The sequence below is a fragment of the Agelaius tricolor genome, unplaced genomic scaffold, assembly GCF_023055355.1.
Source record: "Agelaius tricolor isolate 1412-34295 unplaced genomic scaffold, bAgeTri1.0.p SCAF_17, whole genome shotgun sequence".
NCBI lineage: Eukaryota > Metazoa > Chordata > Aves > Passeriformes > Icteridae > Agelaius > Agelaius tricolor.
Genome location: NW_027269277.1, coordinates 12049637 through 12060593, shown reverse-complemented (window position 1 = coordinate 12060593; position 10957 = coordinate 12049637).

The window sequence follows — 10957 nt, the reverse complement described above, 5'->3', positions numbered from 1 at the left end:
CAGCACTTACACACTTTTGCATGGGTGTCCTGCACCAGGCAGTGCAATCAGTGCTGGCAGAGTCATTGCAACCACGAGTGTGAAATGCTGTAGAGTCCTGCCAGGGAATTAACAAAGGAAAATAACATGAGAAAGAACATTTCAAGCTCCTCTTCTCCAGAGAGCCACTCTTTTGACTGAGAGGCCTTGCCTCCTATCAGCTGCCCTGCGGGAATCGCCCCCAGCCCCAGGAGCCTCTCAAACACATCCCAAACAGCCACAGCACCATGCACAGGCTGGAGCTCTGGGTGAGAAGCCCATCACTGAGAAAGGAATATTCCTGGGCAGTGATTACATGGCCCAGGATCAGCTGCTGCCTATGCAAGCACCAACAAAACTAGTGTAAACAGAGTTCAACCCTTTCTCATCCGAGTCAGCACCCCTCAGTTTTTACCCCAGGCTTTGGGCAGATTCTGAGCCTGTGTGACTGATAAGCAGGAATGTGTCCTCTGCCTGTGGTGCCCATTGCCTTTCCCTCCCCTGTGCTCAGAGCAGCACACAGAGCATTACACAGCCAAACCCAGCTCAGGTTTGAATCCTCCCTGGGACAGGGGCTTCAGAACCAGCCCACTCCCCCTGCCAGCCACAGGTGCTCCAAAACCAACCCCTGCACCAGCATCTACCTGCCAGCACAGCAGCTACAGCTTTTGGCAGCTTTTGGCAGCTCAGTAGCACAAGGACATTGGTTTGGTTTTGCTGCTGCAGTAGCAGCGTGCAGAGCAAGTAATGAAGAGCAGATTAAGCAATTTGCTCAAGATAAATATTGCTTACTAAGTGAACACTTTTGTCCTAACCTAAACAAACCTTCATTTTCCCCTTCCACATCTAAGTAGACAACTTATTTCAACAGCAATAGCTCCAGCTATAATGAGAAGTAAATCCATGAGCAATCAGAGAAACGTGCTTTTGTTTTGAAACCTGTTCCATGTAGGGGCAAAGAAAAACTTAACACACCTCTGAAAACACAACCAAGCTTTATGCACTCAACAGCAGCCAATCTGCTCAGACTCAAATGCCTACAAAACTTTAAGGATGTTTAGCTCTAGCATTTTCACCCAGACAAAACTGAACCAAAGCCAAAGGTTGGAACCTTCTCAGAATACAAAATTTCCTACAGATCTGGGGATTTTGAGCATAAGGCTTAGTCACAGTCTATAACACATGCATGCATGCATTACAGTACATCATATGATTAAAAAGCACAAATTAAGAAATGTGAAGAATGCATTGAGAGCAGCCCTGACAAGGATTGGTGCTGGAAGGAAGGGTGGTGATTGAGGAGAAGCTCAACCACCCTGCTTGGCTTGGCAGGGAAGCAGCTGCAAGGGGCCAGCAGTCCCTGTGCATCCCAGCCTGGCCAGTGACTCCTCTGGGCCAGTGAGGAGTGGGTCAGGAGGCTGGAAATCCCAGCAGAGATGATATGTGTTAAAACCCACATGCCAGCTGTACCTATTTGAAGCCACATAACTCACACTGAGAACTTCCGGGCTCTCAGAATTAGGAAAAAAAAAAAACAAAAAAACAACCAAGATCTATCTTGCAATCTGCAAAGCACATACCTATGCTGCAGATACCTGTAGGTTCATTTGTGTCCTCTCACCTCAAAAAACACACTGGTGCCTTCAAAACAAACACTAAGTAAAAACCAGGACTAACTTCAGACACTCGGCCCTTTGCCTGCCCTGTACCAATCAGAACAAAAGAGCAGGGTCTTGCTGACTAAGCACTGAAGTCAAGACTCAAGTTGCATAACATGTTACTTTTCTACTTGAATCTCTTGATCAGAACAGCAATCACACACAAATACCCCTGATTCCTCAGAGCCTGGCTGCTGCCCTGACCCCAATTTCAGGAAATGACCTGAAAGTGCCTGCAGCCTTCCACTCACCTTGGTGTGCCATCAGGAGGGTGTTGTTGCCTCTGCCCCGTGAATTGTAGATCACGGCCGCTGCTGCTCCCCTTCTGGTTGCCACCTGAATTTTTTCAGCAAAACTGCAATTGCCTCTTTCAATCAGGGCTATCCACGGTGCTTCCATGACAGTGAAGGCAGTATTTTTGTTGCAGGCATAAGGATCAGCATCAGACACTGGAATGCCCACCACCCCCTGAGCGCCAATATAAGGAGAATTAAAACCATACAGGCCACATTCACAGCGCTCAAACACAGTCCTGTTGCTGGTGCTGTTGAAATAGAATAAACTGAGAGAGGCCAGCACAGAAATTGCCTCTGTAGCGTGGAATGAAATTAAGAAATCCACCAGGAGAAAGAGAAACCAGAACTTCTTGACTTGCTCCATTTCTTCTTCCCAGCAGCAGGAAACGGAGATGTCCAGAGGTATTTTCCGCTGCTGGTGATCACGGAATGCAGCCGAGTCCCGGCGGAACCTGACACCGGCCAGGTGAGCGGGGCAGTGCCGGCAGCTCAGCCGTGCCAGGTGAGCCCCGGGACAGGGACACGCCCGCCCATCGCGGGGCAGGCGGAATGTCCTGCGGCCCAAACTTCCTCCTCCTCCTCCTCCTCCTCCTCCTGCTGCTGCCGCACAACGCCCATCCTCCTCCTCCTCCTCCTGCTCCTCGTCTCCCAGCACGGCACAAATCCCACCTCGGGTGATGCTGCCCCAGGAGCGCCCCGCTCCTGTTTCCAGCCGAGTGTCCCTGCAGAGGAACAGGTCAGGTCATCTTTCACGCAGTTACATAAGCCCTCAGTTCTCACTTCATGGGGAATCTGTGATGCAAATAGCCTTGTTAAGAAGGTCAAAAGCAAAGGGAATGTATTAGTAATTCTTAGAAAAATTACCCTTCTTCCAGGCAAGGTTAACCAAGTAATTTCCTGCATTTCTCCTTTTCAGATTCTTTCAGTTGTCTACTTGGAGAGGTCCAGCTTGTTCTGGTGCTTTTCATAGGCTGGTTGTGCTCTTGATTGATGCACACACGCATGAGATGTGGAACCATCTACACTGAATTCAGAAACAAACTCCCTCTGCCAGACCATTTTCACATTCCACATGACTTGAAAGATGTGCACTGAGAGGCTGGAATGATTATCATTCAACTCTCCACTTGTGCCTGCAGGCTCTGGAGATTCCAGGCTTGTATTCTCTAACAATTCCTGGTTTCCCTTCATGTTTTCTTAGCGTAGAACAGTAACAGTGAAAACCTTACCCATGGCACAACACCCCAGTCCACCAGGAAAATAAAGGACAAGTTGTCAAGTTCTCAAAACCTTTGTCCAGGTTTGCTGCAAGAGTCCTGCTGCAGGCAGTGTGGAAAGCCAAGAGAAGTTGCAATTTGGGGGCACACCTTGTGACAGGAGCTCCAGCTAGTTCTCCAGAAAAGGGTCTTGAAAAGGGCAAACATCACTGTGGAAGAGATTCTTGGAAAAGCCAAACAGCTTTCCAGACATTAAATGAAAATGGAAAAAAAGAATCCAAGATGTTCACATCTACTGTTAACTCCCTTCCTTATATGCTCCCCTTTTCCGTGTTGCACTAGTTCTACAACACAGTAATTCCAAATTATCACCTTGAAGACAGGACTCAGCAGTTTTCTACACTCTACAGTATTTTTAGCTATACACAGTTTGCCTTCTCCCTATTTTGCTTTGAAAGCAGTGCTGGAGACACCAGACAGCTGCAAATGCAAGATTTCAGAGCACAGTGCTTTGGTCAGCCATGGTTTCCAGAGACAGGGCTTGTGCTCCCCCAGTATTTCACCCTCAGCACTGACAATTCACAGCAGCAACAAAGGTGTTTCCTGGGACATTGTGCAGGGGTCAAGACTCTGTATCTTGGCTTCACATGGCAAAGTTCACTTGTTCTGACAGACCTGGGATCCAAACTAGTTGGCTTTTCTAGCTGTGTCAATGAGCAGCAGGAGAAATAAAGCAGCCAGCAGAGAGGGCCTTTGCTCCAGGCTGAAAGTGCTGCACTGGCAGGGAGAAGGCAGACAGGCAGGGTGGTGAGATCACAAGCTAACACTGCAGCACTTCATGAACTGAAGTCATCATATCATATCAAGTCCAGCATAAATTGGGGTGGTGGTGCCTCCGCAGACTGATTAGAGTAGCAAAATATCAAGTTAATGACAAGGATTGGATATTGTCCATCTTCATACTGCAGGAGTAATTATCTCTCCTTCCCAGCTTTCATCATGAATATTTCAAATAACACTTGAGCAAAATAAAATGAAATCCTTTAATGTCATTAGCAGATTATCTATATTCCACACCATTCTGATATTTCTTTCAGAGTCAGGATGTCCTAACATGTAGGATGAAATATTCAGTGCTACATACTTTAAATGTACTAAGCAGTGCAATGTGGTAACAGCCTTTGCTGCATTTGTGTGACATCTGCCCAGTGAGAGGTCTACTCACAAATCAACTTCTTTTCTCTAGGTACTGCTGTCCTGCTTCCACCTGTGCACCAGTCTGGGAAGGTCCAGCACCTGGCACTGCTTTCCTGCCATGCCACAAGCACAAAAGGCATCTTACACACCAGCATGGACTGAAGCCCAGGGATTTTCAAAGAAGTGAAAAAAAGTTATTTTTTATATAATTCCTTGTCTGTGCCCTCTGTTGATTTCACTAGGCACCACTGAAAGAAGCCTGCTTCCATCATATTTACCCTCCCTGGCCCCCTGGGGGATTTGCATTGTGGCTGAGAACCCCTCAAGCCCTGTCCAGCTGGTCCCTGTCCCCCAGTGCTCCCAAGCTCTCCCAGCAGTGACACTCCTGCTGCTGCAGGGCTGTGGGCTCTGCCCTTCCAGCTCTGCCCTCCCTGCAGCCACACCTTTCGCTGCACCAAAGACATGGAGATAAGTGGGTAATTCTCTTGGGCAATAAATGGAAGAATTTAAATTACACTATGAGAACACTGAGTTCATGGAGGCATCGGGATGGCTGTTGGCCAGGTAACTGACTTTACAAGAAATCAAGGAAAAGGGAAGTTCATGGCACCTGCTTTTATATTGATATTCTTGGAAGTCAATTTGTTTTCACATGCAGGTCCCACAGACTGTGTTCAGAGCTTGAACAAAGAGTCCAGTTCTTTCTGTAGGAAATACAGAAGTTGATGCAAAATGTCCTCTAAAACATAAACTACTCTGAAGATCTCCTAAACAGTATTTTAGAGAGGTAAGATGGGGAACCTCACCAAAATTTTATACCAGCTTTCAAAACAAAATGTAAACTCATAAATTGTCAGGCATTCAGCCCACAGTTTTAAAATATATATTGCATGGACAGTTAATAAGATCCTACCTCAAAATGCTTCTGACATAACAAAAGTTAGACTTGGAGGACACAGAATATCCCAGAAACAAGTTGGAAGGAAATGCAGATCCACAACCACTTATTTCAGGTATTTTTAGGCTTGCCAATGATTCCTGTCGCACAGGCAAACAGGAATCAGCCCATCCCTGCTGGACCAGGCACCACTGCTCCTGAGCCGTGCTGGCTGTAACCAGGGGAGCGTTCCCTTCCCGCAGATCCCTGGGAGAGAACCACACAGGACACACCTGCATTTCAGCTGGGCTGCTCTTTGGACCAGCAGCCACAGGGCAGTGGGGATAGCGGGTTCATCCCGCAGGGATAGAGGGTTAATGCCATGGGGATAGAGGGTTAATGCCACCGGGATAGTGGGTTCATCCTGCGGGGATAGCGGGTTCATCCCTCAGGGATAGCGGGTTAATACCACAGGGATAGAGGGTTAATGCCACAGGGATAGCCGGTTTATCCCTCAGGGATAGCGGGTTTATCCCTCAGGGATAGCGGGTTTATCCCGCGGGGATAGCGGGTTTATCCCGCGGGGATAGCGGGTTAATGCCACGGGGATAGCGGGTTCATCCCACAGGGATAGCGGGTTAATACCACAGGGATAGAGGGTTAATGCCACAGGGATAGCGGGTTCATCCCATGGGGATAGAGGGTTAATGCCATGGGGATAGCAGGTTCATCCCACAGGGATAGCGGGTTAATACCACAGGGATAGCGGGTTAATCCCACAGGGATAGTGGGTTCATCCCGCAGGGATAGCAAGTTCATCCCACAGGGATAGCGGGTTCATCCCTCAGGGATAGCGGGTTCATCCCGCGCGGATAGCAGGTTAATGCCACAGGGATAGCGGGTTAATCCCGCGGGGATAGCGGGTTCATCCCTCGGGGATAGCGGGTTAATCCCGCGGGGATAGCGGGTTCATCCCTCAGGGATAGCGGGTTCACCCCGCGGGGATAGCGGGTTCATCCCTCAGGGATAGCGGGTTAATGCCATGGGGATAGCGGGTTCATCCCTCAGGGATAGCGGGTTAATGCCATGGGGATAGCGGGTTCATCCCGCGGGGATAGCGGGTTCATCCCTCAGGGATAGCGGGTTCATCCCGTGGTTTAATCCAGGCCCGCTCCCCGCGGCCCGGCGGCACAGCGCCCCCTGGCGGCCCCGCTCCAGCTGGGCCCCGCCGCTGGGAAAATGTGACCCGGGAAAAGGCGACCCGGGAAAAGGCGCATTTTCCATCCTTCCCAGAGAAAATCCAGCGCTGCGATCGCTGAAAAGAGATGTTTTTACCCTCGCATGAACTCAGTCTCTGCAGCATTGGGTCAATCTAACTCCACGCAAATAAGACACGAACACCTGCAGAAAAATCTTCCCGGTGACAGCAGTGATAGGATAAAGGGGGCGGCTTCACACTGGCAGAGGTCAGGGGTAGATTAGAAAGTAGGAAGAAATTCTTCTCTGTGAGGGTGGTGAGCCACTGGAACAGGTCACCCAGAGAAGCTGTGTCTGCCCTATCCCTGGAAGTGTTCCAGGCCAGGTTGGATGGGGCTCTGAGTAATCTGGACAAGTGGAAGTTGTCCCTGCCCATGGCAGGAGGGTTGGATCAAGATGATCTCTAAGATCCCTTCCAAGCCAAACCATTCTATGACATTCACTGATGATGATATGTTTCCACCAGTGATTTCTCTCATCAGAGAGGAATGGGAAAGTTGTTACTAATATCTTGACCTCTAAAATTTTCCATAGTAAAAGCTATTAATAGATCAGTTTTATCTTAGGGGCGTGTGTGTAACAATAAACCAGTAACAGGTAAAACTGGTAGCCAGTAAAATGGACTTGTGATAAAGGATGAGGAAGGAGTCATCATTAGGGGAGTTTTTTCTCTTTGTTCCTTCTCAGCAACTTTAAATTTCCTGATTCCCTGCACATCTGGATTTTGCCCAGAACAAACTACTTCATCATTGTAAGGCTAAGTGGGTGTGATATGATGTGAAAACATACATAGTGTTGTCCTGTTGTTTCAGAAAATAAGGTGGACTGGAAAGCTCTGTTGATTTTATGGTAAAGTTGGCAGGAAGGGAGGAGGATGGAGGGAAATGTGATGAAGGCCTGAAGGCCTAACACACAGCCAAAGTGCTATTGTCCTTGTAGCCCACACAGGAGCAGGGAATACAGATAATGCCCAAGATGTCAGGTCTGGCCCCAACCAAGACTCATCTGATAACCCTGGAGGCTGCTGTTCCTGCTTTCCTCAGGAGCCCTCAGACTGCTGTCAGCAGCAGAGCAGATTTTTCTCTTACTGCTCTGCCAACAGGGCATCTCATATGCAAAGATCTCCTACACAAATGGCAGAGAGGATTAACCACCAAGCCTCCTCAGACCTCTCTGAGAGATGCCACCAGAGCAGATTCCAGCCAAGCAGGAGTCCTCCTTCCTCAGCCCTGTGAACAGCTCAGCTGTTTCTGCATCCCCAAGCACTCTTGGCTCTTAACACTGGGCTGCAATGACCACCTCTCTTCCAGGCTTTCCCAGTTCTGCCTGAAGGCCATACAGCTCCACACTTTGCCCTGAGGAAACAGGGTGCTCCTCCAGAGAGACAGGGTGCTCCTCTATGCTGATTAGAATCCTTTCCAAATTAGAAACTCATCTCACTGAAATACTTTGTCCTCACTGTCTATAACACAGGGGACTGATTTATAAACCTTCTTTGCCACCACATAAATCATACTACCCACTAAGGTCCTACAACACAACTATGGGAAATAGTCTTACAAAAATCACAAAATGTCTTTGAGAAAACTAAATTAATTAAGAGAGATGGGATTTCATCCATGTCTCATGAAGTACACTCACTCTCAGGTGATATATCTGTTGCTTTCAAGATTTAAAATATCCTTTTAGTTTTGGAAAAAATCCCCAAAGAAATGTGAAAATTTGGGTTCTGTTTTCAGAGCTCATACAGTTATCTTCTCTCTGGAGTCTGGTCTAATGGCTGAGGTGGTGACATCACAGTCACCAAGCATTCCATCCCCAGGTCCCAATTCCCTTCTCCTCAGCTGACCTCCAGCAGAACTGCCTGCTTTGCTACCTTCACCTTGGGCCAGCTGGGGCCACCACTGATTGCAATTAATGCAGCTGGCATCACTTTTGCAGCCATATAAACCCAGTAAAATTCTTTCTTTATTCATCCAGTGTTAGTAAACTCCAAACCAAATTTAAAAAGCAAGTTAATCTGAATTGTGACATGCCAGTTGTTGTAGTCAAAATCACTTTCTCTAGAGCAAAAGTTTTGGTTCCTTTGCTACACATTTAAGCACCATGTGCAACCACTGGCTCTGCCATGGCATCGAGAGGGTCCAGGCCATTGTTGTACAGCAAGCCACTGCACTGCCAGTACTCCACAGCTCATTTTTTATTGTGCTGTGTAATACCTATCAGGAAAACAAGCCCCAAGCCAAAGGATTCCAAATGCAGCTCCACCAAAGTACAGTTCAAGGAACTACCAAAGCAGACATGAACTTTGTACTAAAGCACTCACTAAACAGGTTGACATAGAGGAACTCACAGAAATAAAAGCTAAGCAATACAGTATCAGAGAAAGGTTCTCAGACCTGTGCTGGAGCTGTGTGAAAGCGATTGTGCTGGGAATCAGGTTTTACAGGGAAGATGGAAGGTCATTGAATGCCTCCTGTCCTGGCACATCTCTCAGTCTGAACTGAACTGGGAACACCTCGCTGTAGCAATGGTCTCTGCCACCTTGAGAGAATGCGAGGAGGTTCTAGATACAGTTGAGAGGGAAAGTGCAGGGAGCTGGGTGCAGCGCAGTGGGTGCACATCACATGTTAAGATACTGATCACAGAAAAGGTTCTAAAGAAAGAGGCTGTGCTAGAGTTGCCTTTTCCTTTGCAGCCTACAAGCTGCAAAGCCAACAGTGAAACGATTCCTCTTTCCTCTCTGCCACACTCTGTCAACACCCAGGGGCCAGGATCCACAGCGGAGCTCTGGCCCCCGCTGCTCCCACGGGAACGGGGCCGGGCCAGGAGAGCGCGGGGCTCTGTCCTGGCACTGTCAGCGCTCATCAAACAACCACACGATGGTGGTGTCGGCCTGTGAAACAAGGAAATGCACCGAGCCCAGCTCGCAACCACCCCCAGGACACAGCCACGTCGGAAATGTCCCTGCTCCCTAATCCACGGTGTCAGGACAAAAGATTTCCCCAATCTGCCCCTTCCAAGTGCAAAGCCTTCTTTGCACCCCACTCAAAGAGCAACACAAACTCCTTTGCCCTAACAAAGATTTGCACTCTCCCAGAGTCCAGCCACCAACTCGAAAACATCTGGCAAAACCAGAGCTCACAGAGAAAGCTGCCAGCTGACAAAGCTCTCGCTCCCTACAACTTCAACTGCATCCATCAATTTACCAGCACACACCCTGCTGTCAGCACTTTCCTTCTCAGCTCTAGGTACCAAGATGAAGCCTTCAGTCTCCCAGAGGCTGGATCCAAAGAGAATGGCACTGGGGACTGCTCACACACTGAAGGTCCCAGGACAAAAAGCTCAAGAGCCTGGTGTTTGCATTCCCCCTGGCAGCTGAACAGCTCTAACCCAGAGAACTGCCTGCTGGGAAAAGCCTCTAAATTCACTAAGAGCACCCAGTGTGTGCCTCCAAACTTCCTTTCCTTGCCAAAGAGAGGAACTACAAGCCCATTTCAAAAGAAATGGCATCCCCTCCTCTAAATTACAAAACATGCAGGGACTGATCCCATACCAAAGTGCTGGAGCACTGTTACTGGGCATTACCCACCCAGGGTGCAAGACCAGCTGCACACCCAGACTCCGTGTCTCTGCTTACCTTGTCCGAGAGACGTGCTGCCAGAATTTCAGAAGGCCACCTCTGAGAAGTGGAGGCCACATGCCAAATTCAATCTGTCAGGAGACCACCTTCCTAAGATGGATACCAGCTCCTTAGTGGTACAAACTGAGGCAGTGTTTCCACACTGACTATGCCAGTGTGCATAGTCTCCTCCTCACTGCTGAGTTCCCACTCCCTTCCCTCATGCTTCCAGCAGGATGAGCTCTGTGAATCCCCTTCACCCTCCCCACTCTTCCCAGCCCATCCACCCACATCAGGCTAAAGCTGAAGCCTCTTTGTCTCCTCTGGCACACCAGTCCAGCCCCTCTGCAGAGAGCCCCAGCCCCAGAGCACAGAGCAGTCTGGACCCATTGCATGGCTGTGGCTGTTTGTGGCAGCTGAATGCTCCGTTTCCAGCTCTCACTGCAGCATGGCCCCAGGGCAGAGCCCAGCCAGGCTCCCACTGCAGCCCCTGGAGCTTGGGGCACACACAGTGGTCCCAGAGCTGACGTTCCTGGGGAGCACCATTAACTATGCCTTGCAGTCAGTGTTGTGTTCTCATCTCCTGCAGCCTGTGGGGAAAACAGCCTGTGCTGCCAGGCCAGCAGTGTCCCTCTGGGCAGGGACAAGGCTGAAGGGCTTTCCTGTTGCAGAGGAGCCAGCATTAACCTGAGCACGGCCTGGCAGGTTGGAGCTGGGTCCTGCCTGCTGTCCAGGACTCGCTGCCCACCAACCGCCCCCACCCGCCACACTCTGTTCTACAGGGACAGAAGGGTCTGTGTGTGCCAGGGGCCCTT